Source organism: Hemitrygon akajei, chromosome 17 (genome assembly GCF_048418815.1).
Source record: "Hemitrygon akajei chromosome 17, sHemAka1.3, whole genome shotgun sequence".
In the NCBI taxonomy this organism is placed as follows: domain Eukaryota; kingdom Metazoa; phylum Chordata; class Chondrichthyes; order Myliobatiformes; family Dasyatidae; genus Hemitrygon; species Hemitrygon akajei.
In genome coordinates this window covers 7,867,078-7,881,837 of record NC_133140.1, presented here as the reverse complement: position 1 = coordinate 7,881,837, position 14,760 = coordinate 7,867,078, and the positions used below count along the sequence as shown (strand labels likewise).

The window sequence follows — 14,760 nt, the reverse complement described above, 5'->3', positions numbered from 1 at the left end:
TATCTGGATGTTAAAATTACTAAGAAGCATAAGGATTTATTTAAGGTCAATTTTTTACCTTTAATTGATCAGGTTAAACAATTGCTTACTAAATGGTCCCCATTGTCTTTATCACTGATTGGTCAAATCAATGCTATTAAGATGATTAATTTACCTTAATTTTTATATCCATTTCAAGCGGTACCAATTTTTATTTCTAAATCCTTTTTTGATACTGTTGACTCTAAAATTTCTTCATATATATGGCAGAATAAAAATCTTAGGTTAAGTAAAAATTACTTACAGAAATCTAAAAAGGATGGTGGTTTGGCATTGTCGAATTTAAGATTTTATTACTGGGCAATTAATATCCGTTATTTAATATTTTGGACACAGGATATGGATATACTTCCAAGTCCTTGAATGTAAATCTGTACAAGGGTTTTATTGGTTTCTATTTTAGGGACTTCACTTCACTTTGCTCTTTCTAAAACAGACAGACAGACATACTTTATTGATGCCGAGGGAAACTGGGTTTCATTACAGCCAAATTGAATAAACAACTGGTTAATCCAATAATTAAATATGCATTATGAATATGGTTTCAATTTCATAAATTTTTTGGTTTGAAGAAATTTATTCTATCAAGTCCTATTATATCTAATTTTTTTTCAACCCTCTGTTATGTATCAAGCCTTTTTGGTATGGGAAAATGAGGGGTATACAGTAATATGTTTTTGTGACTTATTCTTGGATAACTGTTTCATGTCTTTTGAACAGTTTTCTGATAAGTATAATTTGCCCAGATCCCATTTTTTTAGATACTTACAATTTAGAAATTTTTTGAATACTACGCTACCTACTTTTCCGACTTCATATCCAACTGATATCATGGAAATTCTTTTAGGTTTAAACCCTTATCAGAAGGGTTTAATTTTATGATATGATATGCAACTATTTATGATATGATTATGACAATACAGCTAGATATATCTGATAAAATTAAGAGTGAATGGGAAAGGGAACTTCAACTTTCTTTATCTATAGAGAAATCGGAGAAAATTCTCCAATTAGTTAACTCTTCCTCTATATGTGCTAAACATGCGTTGATACAATTTAAGGTGGTGCATAGGGCCCACATGTCTCAAGACAAGCTAGCTCGTTTTTACTCCCATATAAATCCTGTCTGTGATAGATGTCATTCTGAGGTAGCTTCTTTGACTCATATGTTCTGGTCTTGTCCTCTTTCGGAAAAATATTAGAAAGACATTTTTGATACTATTTCAACAGTTTTGCATATTGATTTACAACCTCATCCTATTACAGCAATTTTTGGTTTATGGAACATAGTTATTAATCCTCTTCAGCTCGTCGAATGATTGCATTTGTTACATTAATGGCTAGAAGATCCATTTTATTGAATTGGAAAGAGATTAATCCATCTACTACATTCCAATGGTTTTCCCAAACTATATCTTGTTTAAATTTAGAAAAAATCAGAAGTGTCACTCTTGACCCTTCAGTTAAATTTGAAGAAATTTGGAGGCCATTTATTCAACACTTTCATATGATGTAACATAACCTTTTATGAATCCTTTTTATTAACCTTAAATATATGGATAGAGGAGCGGAGTTAATGACATTAATGATTGTATCCAATGTAATATAATAGCTCAGCTTTGTTTAGTTTAGTTCTGTTTAGTTTAGTTTAGTTTTTTGTTTCTTTTTATTTGTTTTTTTTTCATTTTTTCATTTTTTTAATCATGTTTAATTACATTAAGAGTTTGGGAGCCTTTGTACACTTGTGTTACCTGTAGCTTATACTCACATATGCAAATTACCAATAATATAATCTCAATCCCTTTGTACTATTATTGTTGTTATGTTTATCAATTTGAAAATTAATAAAAAGATTAAAAAAGAAAGAAAGTAATACAGGTCCATAATTCATTGAAAGTGGTATCACTGGTGCATAGGGACCTAAAGAAAGCTTTTGCCACATTGGCCTTCTTAAATCAAAGAACTGAGTACAGGATGTTATACTGAAGTTGTATCAGACATTGAAGATCTTGAGTCTCCCTTGGCTCTCCGCCTCAGGACCCTTCAGAGATTCCTGTATGTAAAGCACCCTCCCAGGTGGCATGTGTTGGCGATATTCTTTCTCCAGAGGTGCTGCTGTCTTCACGAAGAGATGTGGCTACCACCGGCAAGCGTCAGTTGTTCTGCTTTGTGGAGTCTGCCTGGCTTTTATCAGGACCCACTGAGAGTCTGGAACATGGTTGCCTCAGGCTGGGAATCTTCTCCTCTGGCAGAGGGCAGAGTCCTGGCCGACCCTTGCCCTACCTCAATGGATGTTGGTGCGGCTCAGGTGTGGAAACCTCAGGCTGGGTTCACCTCTGCACCGCCGGAGCTGCTTGTCGGGCCCAGGCCCTAGAAACTTATCCGAAGAGCTGAACCCACACAACTTGAACCATCTCTCCTCGACACCCACAATCCCATTCAGGGATGCAAATAGGAGGTACCTGTATGGACTGCTGCTCCACACCCTTCACTTTCCTAGCCCTTGTCCACCATCCCGACACGCCATGGTGGGCTGTCTTTCCACCTGAAGGTGAGGGGAGTCCCCAGTGGAAGTCCCTTTACAAGGGAGTTCTTCCCATGTACCTTGAGGATCTGGGGTGGAGGCTGCTGCATAGAGCGGTGCCTTATAATAAATTTTTTAGTTTGTACACGGATCTCCCAGCTGTATGTAATTTTTGCAGGCTGGAGGAGACCATGTACCGTATGTACATGGAGTGTGTGAGGCTGCAGCCCCTTTTTGCGTATCCACGTGGGCTGCTTCTCACCTTCTGGTTACATTTTAGCTGCACCCTATTTATATACGGTCATCCAGTAAGGAGAGGGGGCATAGAGGGATGGAGATGTCCTTGTCAACTTGCTCTTGGGACTGGTGAAAACAGCTATCCTTGTGTCCTGGAAACAGGTGGTGGAAGGATCTGCCCAGGCAGACTGCCTGGCAATGTTTAGGGTATATGTTTATGCCCAGGTAAATACAGTATTGCAAAGGAACACGCTCTGACCATGGCAACCACAGAGGCACTCCAGGACTGTTGGGCTCCGCAGGGGGTGAGTGCCATCCTTGACGGAGATGGAGACATTTTAGTATAATGTTGTTTGTCTATTAGTAGTGTAGTAATTGTGTTAGTCACTTGTTTGTATATATTGTAGCACTGAATTTGTAATAAAGATACTTTGTAAAAAAAAAATGTAGATATAGGAGGCTTTTTCACTGAGGTCATCTGTTAAGGGCGAAGGGTGAAAAGTGTAAGGGGAATATGAGGGGAATCTTCTTCACTCAGAAGGTCATGAGAGTGTGGAATGAGCTGCCAGCTGAAGTGGTGTGTGCAAGCTGGATTTCAATGTTTAAGAGGGGTTTAGATAGGTATATGGATGGTAGGGGTATGGAGGGCTATGGTCCCAGAGCAGTTCAGTGGGAGTGGGCAGTTTAAATTGTTCAGCATGGACTAAATGGACTGAAGGACTGTTACTGTGCTGTACTTTTCGAAAACTCTATGACAGTTCTTGCTAGATTAGGTCAGTAAAAATGGAAGTGAAATAATGACATTTCGTTTACTGTACATGCATGTGAATACACGGGATGTGCAGCAAATCAGAATGGTGATAATTGTGTCAAAATATAACCATATAGCAATTACAGCACAGAAACAGGCCATCTCGGCCCTTCTAGTTTGTGCTGAATGCTTACTCTCACCTAGTCCCACCAGCCTGCACTCAGCCCATAACCCTCCATTACTTTCCTGTCCATATACCTATCCCAATTTTACTTTAAATGACAATATCGAACCTGCCTCTACCACTTTTACTGGAAGCTCGTTCCACACAGCTACCACTCTCTGAGTAAAGAAATTCCCCCTCGTGTTACCCCTAAACTTTTGCCCCCAACTCTCAACTCATGTCCTCTTGTTTGAATCTCCCCTACTCTCAATGGAAATATGATAATATGATGTGGAGGCAGCATCAGAAACTTAGTTCAGAAAGGAACATGGCTGAAAATTAAATATTCCTGTATACCAAGTGACCAGGAAGGATTAGGGAGGGGAAGAAAGGAAGGGACACAGTATTGATGAAGCTGAAGATGACAGCCCTAGAGAGAAGATGCTGCAGAGAGGTCAAAGACAGAATCTGTTTGCTTCAGAGTTAAGAAAGATTAACTCTTAACTTCCTGTGTTAGGAAGTGAACAGTAGTTTAATGGGTGACTTTCTTTTTCTGCACTGGCAGGTTTAATGTTAAGAACAAGAATGATGAATAGTTTCTAACACGGTATGAGTTCAAGATAATTTGCTAATGGAACATGTTTCTAGTCCAGTAAGGAAGGAGGCATCGTTGGATCGGGTTCTAGGAAGGAAATGAGTCAAGTGCATAACATTTCAGTAGGGGAAATGTAGGGCATAATAATCGTTATGCTTATGAATGGCTATAGAGAAAGCAAAGCCATCCAAAGTAGTTAATTAAAGGAAGGTCAGTGTAGTGTGTCTGGTCCAGGTAAATTGGAACCAAAGGTTGACAGAGAAAAGCATTACAAAACAACAGGCTGCCCTAAAGGAAGAAATGGTCCAGTGATATTTGAGATAATCTCCCCACGTGGAGTGGAACGCAGAGCAAACAACCTCAGAACTTGCTGGATGACTTAAGAAAGAGAGAGGAAGATAAAGCAAGAAAGAAGCATTGCATGTGGCATGTGTCAGGTTGTAAACACCAGCAAGAGCCTGGCTGGTTATATAAAAAAAAGAACATAAAAGGAAGTGAGAACTAACATGAAAGAGGCAAAGGAATCTTACAAGAAATGATTAGCTGCCAACAAAAATAGGAACCATAAACACAAGAGATGATTCTACAGATGCTAGAAATCTTGAGCAACACACACAAGATGCTGGAGGAACTCAGCAGGCCAGGCAGCATCTATGGAGAGGAATAAAAAATTGATGTTTCAAGTTGAGACCATTCAATGGGATTGGACAGAAGGGAGCGGAAGGCAAAATAAGAAGGTGAAGGAAAGGGGAAAGAGTACAAGTTGGCAGGTGATAGGTGAGACCAGGTTAGGGGGAAGGTGTGTGGGTGGGGGGGGGGATAAAGTAAGAGGCTGGGAGGGGTACTTGGAAGAGTTAAAGGCTGAAGAAATCTCACTGGAGAGGACAGGGGACCATGGAAAAAATGGAAGAAGGGAACCAGACCTGGTGATGGCCAGGTGAGGAGAGAAAGCATGAGAGGGTAACTAGAATAAGGAATGGTAAAACAGAGTGAGGGGGTAGAAATTATCAGAAGTTAGAAATCCAATGTGCATGACACCTGGTTGGAGGCTACCCAGGTGGAATATGAGGTATTTCTCCTCAAACCTGAGTTTGGCCTCATCAAGGTAGTACAGGAGGCCACGGATAGACATGTCAGAATGGGAGTTGGAAGACACATTGAATGGATAGCCACTGGAAATTCCTGCTTCACTCTGTCTGCCACAAAAGAGCTCCTCTACTGCTATGCACATGGATATTGAATGGACTGTTACTTTGCTTCTGTCTTCAGCCCTCCCTGAAAGCTCTCTTTCCTCTTTCTCACTCCACTACCCTGCTCTTCCTCCTTTGCTCTGATCATTTCCCATTCTTCCACATTCTGAACTGTCCTATCCCGCTCTAATTTTACATATCTAATTAAGATCCTTTCTCCTCACTGCTCCGATATGTTCACCTGAATGCCTGTCCTCTCCACTCTCCAGTCCCCTTTCCCCATTAACCTGGTGATTCTCCCATGGGATCTCTTTCCCTCTCCCTTGTTCCAATCACCTATTCCCCCACCCCCACTCTACTCTCTTGCTTTCTCACATCCATTTCTGATTATTTTCTACTCTGAGCCCTTGTTCTTCTCCCTCCTACACAGCTTCTCTCCCCTCTGAGCCACACTACATTTCCAATCCTCTTGACTCATCCTGATCTAACTTTGTGGTAGGCTACCACTTGGCAACAGGGAGCAAATGTTTATCAGGAAAAATAGCCATGGCTAAGCACATATACAGCCATGACAGCCTACCTTTGGTACTGTGAAACAGGATTATGTTGTTTCCTTATATATTTGCACATATACAGAAGGATTCAGAATTTTCTTGAAGTGGGAATTCTTCCTGGGAAAATTATTATTCTGGCACTCTGCATACTGTCCTAAGCAAATGATAATATATAGTCCTCTAACTTAAGAGCAACCTTGTAAACCTAAAACTAATACCAAAGTTCAAAGTAAATTTATTATCAAGGTACATATTTGTCACAATACACAACCTTGAGATTCATTTTCCTGCAGACATACTCAATAAATCCATAATAGAATAATAACCATGATAGAATCAATGAAAGATTTGGGCGTTCAACCTGTGTGCAAAAGACACAATTTGTGCAAATACAAAATGAAAGAAATAATAATAATAAATAAATATTGAATATTGAGACATGAGATGAAGAGTCCTTGAAAGTGAGGCCATAGGTTGTGGGAATATTTCAACGATGGACAAGTGACGTTATCCCCTGTGGTTCAAATCGCTGTGGGATAATAACTGTTTCTAAACCTGGTGGTGTGAGTCCTAATGCTCCTGTACCTTCTTCCTGATGGCAGCAGCAAGAAGAGAGCATGACCTGGATGGTGGTGTCCTTGATGATGGATGTTACTTTCCTGCAACAATACCGTGCAGATGTACTCAATGATGGGAAGGCTTTACCTGTGATGTACTGGGCCGTATCCACTACTTTTTGTAGGATTTTCCATTCAAGGGCATTGGTGTTTCCATACCAAGCTGTGATGCAGCCAGTCCATATACTCTCCACCATTCATCTATAGCAGTTGGTCAAACTTTTAGATGTCATGCTGAATCCTCACAAACTCCTAAGGAAGTAGAGAGGTGCTGACGTGCTTTCTCCATAATTGCTCTTACGTGCTGGGCCAAGGACAGGTCCTCCGAAATTATAGCACTGAGGAATTAAAGTCGCTGACCCGCTCCACCTCTGATCCTCCAATGAGGACTGTCTTGTGGACCTCCAGTTTCCTTCACCTGAAATCAATAATCAACTCATTGGTCTTGTTGACATTGAGTGAGAGGTTGTTGTTATGCCACCACCCAGTCGGATTTTCAGTCTCTCTCCTATATGCTGATTCAGCCTACAACAATGGTGATGTTAGAAAGCTTGAATATGGCACTGGAGCTGTGCTTAGCCACACAGTCATAGGTGTAAAGCAAGTAGAGCAGAGGACTAAGCCATATGGTGCACCTGTGCTAATGGAGATTGTGGAGAGGTTGTTGCCAATTAGAAGTGAATGATGCACAAGGAGGTATTAGGCCAAGGTCTTGAAATTTATTGATTAGTTTTGAGGGGATGATGCTATTGATGATGGAGGTATAGATGATGAAGAGCAATCTGATGCATGCATCTACCAGTGTTTAGTAAAGAGCCAATGAGGTGGCATCTGCTGTGCATATTGCTTTGGTAGGCAAATTGGAGCAGATCCAAGTCACTTCTCATGCAGGATCTGATATGTTTCATCACCAGCCTCCGAAAACACTTGAAACCCCCTTTTACTGAGTGTCGCTGGCAATGTGACACATTAGTCCTTCGTTAACAGCTATGGGATTTCGCAGTGAGAAACCCACCTTCCTCAGGCTCCATACGTCCAGGGTGTCTATGAATTTGGTCCTGCCAAATCCATGAGGCTGGGATGTCTCGCCCACCCAAACATCGGTTTGTGTGAATGCTCTGTGATTTACTGCCCCCAGCAATACTCATCGGCACGAAATAACAGATTGTACACTGCATACAATTAATAAGAAGTATATTTAAGAATGTTAACTTAAGCAAACAGTTATTAAAGGAAAGAAAGAAAAAAAGCAAAAAGTGCATGGTGGAGCTCAAATCTTGAACTTGTCTGTAACACATGTGCTGGACCCTCGGTCTGTGTATACACCATCTTCCGAACGTTGCTCGAAATCCATCTCGAACAAACGGGCTCTCCCACACGAGTATTAGTCCTTCCTCCTCGAAGCCAATCATCTGCACAAAGCACCTTGTGCAACAGGGATGGCATCTTCCACCATCTACCTTCCTGTCTTCTTCCAGCTCCCGCCAACAAAGACCTCGGCCCCACAGCCTTCTCTGGAACCTCCCAATTCTTCTATCTTGATTGGCTGACACCACATTCCTAATTTGAAGAACAAAGCCCCATATCTCGGATCAAACCCAAACAGGCTGAAAGCAGAACAAACTGCTCTTACAAAACTGCTAAAATGAAGTACCTACAGGGCATTACACACTTCACCACTGTGCTAGTGGAAATAGTCACTGTGGCAGGTTACTACTTTCTTCTTAAGCACCAGTATAAGTAAAGCATTATTAAAGCAGCTGGATACCTCAGACTGCTGAAGCAAGAGGGTAAAGATCTCAATGAACCCTCTAGCCAGTTGATCAGCACAAGTATTTAGTACTTGGCCAGATAATCTGTCTGGGTCGTATGCTTTTTGTGGTTCACCTTCCTGCAGGTTGCTCGCATGTCAGCATCAGAGACTGAAATCACAGGAGTATTGAGGGCTGTGGGAATTTGTGATGGTTCCTCCATGTTTTGACAGTCAAAGTGAGCATAGAAGGCATTGAGCTTGCCTGCAAGTGAAGCCCTATTGTCACCAATGTTGCTTGATTTCACTCTATAAGAGGTGATAGTATTCAAGCCTTGCCTCAATTGTTAAGCATCCTTCGTTGATTCAAGTTTGGTCCAGAATTGCCACTTTGACTGTGAGATGGCTTTGCAGAGATCTTACCTGGACCTCTTGTAACTTTCTTGACCACCATACTTGGATGCATTTGACCCGGCCCTCAGCAAACTGTGGATCTGATGGTTCATCTGGTTGGGGAAGACTCTAAAGGATTTTGTGGGGACACACTTGCCTACAAATGTTTTAATAAAATCCATGACAACTGTGGGGTATTCATTCAGATCCACAGGTGATTCCTTGAACACAGTCCTGTCCACTCACTCGAAGCAATCCCCTAGCCCCTCCTCTGCCTCTTGTGACCACCTATTTGTTGTCCTAATCTCTGGAGCCTTGCTCTTTAGCCTCTGCCTGTGTGCAGTTAGAACATTCAAGTGATCTGATTTTCCAAAGAGCGATCTGTACATGAAATGGTTTAGTGTGTTGGGACCCCTGGTTGTACAGGCTATATGCTGATGGTAATTGGACAGGGATTTCTTCAAACAAGCCTGATTGAAGTCCCCGAATATAATTTGAAATGCATCGGGAGGAAATGATTCTTCTTTGGAGACGGCATCATGCAGTATCTCAAGTGCTTGTTTATAGTCTGATGCTGATGGTATGTAATATGTGTTCAGGATCACAGAGAACTGAGTCTCAGATCATCTTTGACCTGCATAAACTGTCATTTGAGCTTCCTTACGGGTTTGTGGATGCTATTTATCCAGTATTTCTTCAGAATCCTGGCAATCCCTCCAGAAACGGAGGAAACAGAGAGAAGACAAGCGGTAGAGACGGGTTCCTCCTTGTTAGCTAAAATCAATACCTGTATCTGGCTGGAAGCCCAAGAGGGGTTTATTTGAGAAAGCACTAGATCCTTTTGCAAATTTCATTTCTCTTTGATACAGCAATCCTGCTCTCAGGTCCTCAGTTTTGTTCTCCAGCGGCTGCACACTTGCTAACAAGTTGTGGGTAGAGAGGGTCTCATTCCTCTGTGTTTCAGCCTGGCTTGGAGTCCCCACTCCTCTCCTGCCTCGCTTCTAGCCAATGTGATAAACCTCCATGCACTTAAAGATGCCATTCCTGCTTAGTTGAAAGTGAAGTCCACTGAGCCCTTCATAAGATAGTGAAATCTGTAGATCATTAAGTCGATTATTATTTTTTTTTTACTGAGTTAAGTGTTGTATGTAATTAGTTTTGCTACAACAAGTGTATGGGACATTGGAAAAAAGTTGAATTTCCCCATGGGGATGAATAAAGTATCTATCTATCTATCTATCTATGTACTGCAGATTACAGTGGGAAAACCTGAGAAGTAATTTTCCTTAAAGAGAATTGAAGAGCAGAGCACCTGAAAGATCATGAAACAGGAATGCTACCAGAAAAGGGGAATTCACTAGTTATGAGGCACAAACTTTTATTTATTCACAGAGGCAACACCCTGCAGTCTTAAATCTGCATGTGCCTATAAATAACACAAGGGGGCAGCTCAGTGGGTCAGGCAGTATTAGCGCAGGAAAATGAACAGTCGAAGATTGGGGTCAAGACCCTTTGTCTGGACTTTAGGTTTACATCAGACCAGATGAAGAGTCTCATCCTGAAAGGTCACTCCTCCATAGTATCTTCTGTTACTCAGCATTCCAGCAGCAGGTTGGGTCTCTATAATTATTTCAATTCTGACATGTTTCCATTCTATGCAGTGTCATTCAATCTAACTGAAATGTAGTCACTGCAGAAATGCTCATATTGAATACAGTTCTGTTTGGAAAGATCCAAAATGAACCAGAAACATGCAAGGAATGTCCAGTTTTGGCAGGCTCTCCCATTTTCTGCACTGATTCCATGAATGTCAAAGTGTTCATTAGTGTCAAAGCTGTGCTTTTACTAATTGATTTAGCTGTACTCAATAAACAGCCCCCTTTTGTTTATCTAATCATGTCAGAACTGGCCTCACAATTTACTGAAAAAGGCAAACTTCTCAAGGGCAACAATATGTATAGTTATGATTGTTGTAGGAATTTACACTCAACCACACTTATGCAAATATTTGATAAGAAAATACATCTCTTAACACATACGGTTGTGTTGTTATTTGGACTTTACAATTGAGATGTAGTCCCAGAGTATCACCACCACACTCCCAGAGTATCACAGCACACTCCCAGAGTACCACAACACACAAGGCCATTATGCATAATAGGACATCATCCTGAAATGCCATGGGTTTTATTATGCATAGGCACACTTTTCTGTCTCTGGTGGCATGGGAACATTTGACCACAGAATCTACAGACAATTCAATTGAGGGAAGCACAGTCATTAAAGGAATGGAAAAATCAGATGATTTCTCCTAATGTAGAATTTTGTGAATTTCCAGAAATGTTGCATACAAGAGACCTAATAAAGTGCAGGATCAAGAAAGTCTTCCTCACTACTTATTTATGATAACACAATTATTGTTATTGCTGCAATATTAATGCACACTGCAGCAACATTTCTTGACCTTGCCAGTGTTCCATTTCCATTTGAGCCACCTTCAGGGTGTAACGCAAAAAGTGTGGGCACATTTATGTTATCCACTTATAATTACTAAAAGAGCAGAAGCTACCTGATTGTATTGTTAACAATGCCCTTTGGTATTAATGCTATTCAATGAAAGAGCCTTGCATCAGACTTTGATGCAAATTGGATTTAGAAGTGAAAGGGCATTTCTGTCCAGTGCATAAATCAGTTGTTTCCTCCTTCACTGATATCATCCTGCTGCAAAATGCATCACTTTACCATTGTTTACTCAACAATTGGCAAGCATCAAGCATGCGGCATAGAAGCTGGTCACCTATCTACCATGCAGTACACAAACAGAAAATGCTAGATACACTCAGCAGGTCGGATAACGTTAGCTTCGCTTCTCTTTTCACACTACCTGATGCATGTTTACTGTTTTGCCTGCTTTTGTTTCAGATTTCTACCACCTGCAGTTTAATGTTACTTTAACCACATTACCCACATTAACTGCCGATAAAATTATGCAATTATGCATAAAATAATAATTTAATAGAGCAACATATTTAACAATTTTGCACACTTATGCTAACACTAGATTCCACGCATGGACCACCTATGCTCCATCAAGGGCACGAGCCTCCTACCACCGAGAACACCTTCAAAAGGCGATGCCTCTAAAAGGTGGCATTTGTCCTTAAGAACCAACATCACCCAGGATATGCCCTCTTCTCATCACTACCATTGGAGAAGGAGGAACAGGAGCCTGAAGACACACACTCAATGTTTTAGGTATAGCTTTTTCCCCTTTACCATCAGATTTCTGAAGGGACAACCCAGGAACACTACCTTACTCATTTTGCTGTCTTTTTCCACTAATTTAATTTTGAAATATGTTTCTTATCATAATTTATAGTAATTTTATGTATTGCACTGTACTGTTGCCGTAAAAGAACAAATTTCATGACAGTGATAATAAATGTGGCTGGTTCTGATTCTGATAAAGGCCGAGGTTTAGATGGAAATATTAGTAGCATGACTCAACGCTCCAGATTTTATGGTCAATGACAACAGATTGATGCTAACCATTCTTCACATATACACATGATATGCAGTAATTTAAAAGCCAAAACAGGACAGGGAATCTGAAACCTGTCTTTTTAAACATGAAGATTAAAGAATCCCCTTTGAGCTGCACACACCAGGAACTGTAAATTAGAACATTTAATTCAAAACCACAGCACTATCAGGAACGAAAGGGAAAAGAAAATACGATAAAGTGAAATAATTTTTTTTAAAAAACAAGGTATTTTTGTTTTGTTTTCCTTTCCAATAATTAACCAAAGCAATATGATTTTAAACTTTTTAATTGTCTGGCAGTAATTAAGATTTATTACAGGTTAAACACTTAAACTAGCAGACTCAACAATTTCTGGTGTTTGTGGATGGCCCACAGGTAACAGCCACAACTTTATGCCCTTCCTTTGTTTGAACTTGTGCACAATGTGCGATCCAGCACAGCGCAGTTTTCAGAGAATTAGTGTAACTTGAGTTTCTATGTTTAGCATTTAACTGCACATGTGTGGATGCCATAAATTGTTGACCAATTTACTGTTTAATAATGACTGCCGAATATTTAGACTATTCAGTTGATGTTTTGGGCTGAGATCCTCCAACAGTCCTGATAAGGAGTCTCAGCCCAGAACTTTGACTGTTTATTCATTTCCATAGATGCTCCCCGACCTTCTGAGTTCCACCAGCATTTAGTCCATTAGTTCTAACAACTCTCAGAACATTCCCACTGCCTAATGAGTTCCCCTGCAACTTACTAACGCGTACTAACTCCCGACTGGTTCTCCTGCTGCTTATGAACACAAGTGGCAAATTATAGCAACCAGCATTTCTTAGCGGCCTGGAAGGAAACCAGAGGAAAACTATGTAATTACAAGGAGAATATGCAAACTCCATGAAGAGAGCACCCAAGTTCAGGATTGAACCCAACTATCGGCTGGTAATGTAGCAACACACACAAAATGCTGGTGGAATGCAGCAGGCCAGGCAGCATCTATAGGGAGAAGCACTGTCGAAGTTTTGGGCTGAGACCCTTCGTCAGGACTAACTGAAAGGAAAGATAGTGAGAGATTTGAAAGTAGGAGGAGAAGGGGGAAATGCGAAATGATAGGAGAAGACGGGGAGGTGGGGTGAAGCTGAAAGCTGGAAATGTGATTGGCAAAAGGGATACAGAGCTAGAGAACGGAAAGGATCATGGGACGGGAGGCCTAGGGAGAAAAAAAGGGGGAGGGGAGCACCAGAGGGAGATGAAGAACTGGCAGAGTGATGGGCAGAGAGAGAGAAAGAAAAAGAGAGGAGGGGGGAAAAAGCTAAATATATCAGGGATGGGGTAAGAAGGGGAGGAGGGGCATAACGGAAGTTAGAGAAGTCAGTGTTCATGCCATCAGGTTGAAGGCTACCCAGACGGTATATAAGCTGTTGTTCCTCCAACCTGAGTGTGGCTTCATCTTGACAGTAGAGGAGGCCATGGATAGGCATATCAGAATGGGAATAGGACGTGGAATTAAAATGTGTGGCCACTGGGAGATCCTGCTTTCTCTGGCAGACAGAGCGTAGGTGTTCAGCGAAACGGACTCCCAGTCTGCGTCGGGTCCCACCACCAAGCACATTCTTCCCTCCCCCACTTTTCTGCTTTCTGCAGACTCTATTGTCCATTCGTCCCCCCCATCCCTTCCCACCGATCTCCCTCCTGGCACTTATCCTTGTAAGTGGATCCTTGGACAAGTGCTACACCTGCCCTTACACTTCCTCCCTCACTGTCATTCAGGGCCCCAGACAGTCCTTCCAGGTGAGGCGACTCTTCACCTGTGAGTCGGCTGGTGTGGTATACTGTGTCCGGTGCTCTCGGTGTGGCCTTTTATATATTGGTGAGACCCGACGCAGACTGGGAGACTGTTTCGCTGAACACCTACGCTCTGTCCGCCAGAGAAAACAGGATCTCCTAGTGGCCACACATTTTAATTCCACATCCCATTCCCATTCTGATATGTCTATCCATGGCCTCCTCTACTGTCAAGATGAAGCCACACTCAGGTTGGAGGAACAACACCTTATATACCGTTTGGGTAGCCTCCAACCTGATGGCATGAACGGTGACATCTTTCACTTCCATAAATGCCCCTCCTCCCTTTCTTACCCCATCCCTGATATATTTAGTTTTCTCCCCCTCCTCTCTTTTTCTTACTCTCTCTCTGCCCATCACTCTGCCTGTTCTTCATCTCCCCTCCCCCTTTCTTTCTCCCTAGGCCTCCCGTCCCATGATCCTTTCCCTTCTCTAGCTCTGTATCCCTTTTGCCAATCACCTTTCCAGCTCTCAGCTTCACCCCACCACCTCCAGTCTTCCCTATCATTTCACATTTCCCCCTTGTCCTCTTACTTTCAAATCTCTTACTATCTTTCCTTTCAGTTAGTC

The 14,760-nt window shown here is 41.7% G+C and overlaps 1 protein-coding gene across 3 annotated transcripts in view; it reads left to right on the top strand.

Moving 5' to 3' along the window:
* The window catches only part of bbs2 (Bardet-Biedl syndrome 2), a 136,792-nt gene that overhangs the window by 11,593 nt on the left and 110,439 nt on the right, over positions 1-14,760 (top strand). The window lies entirely within an intron of this gene.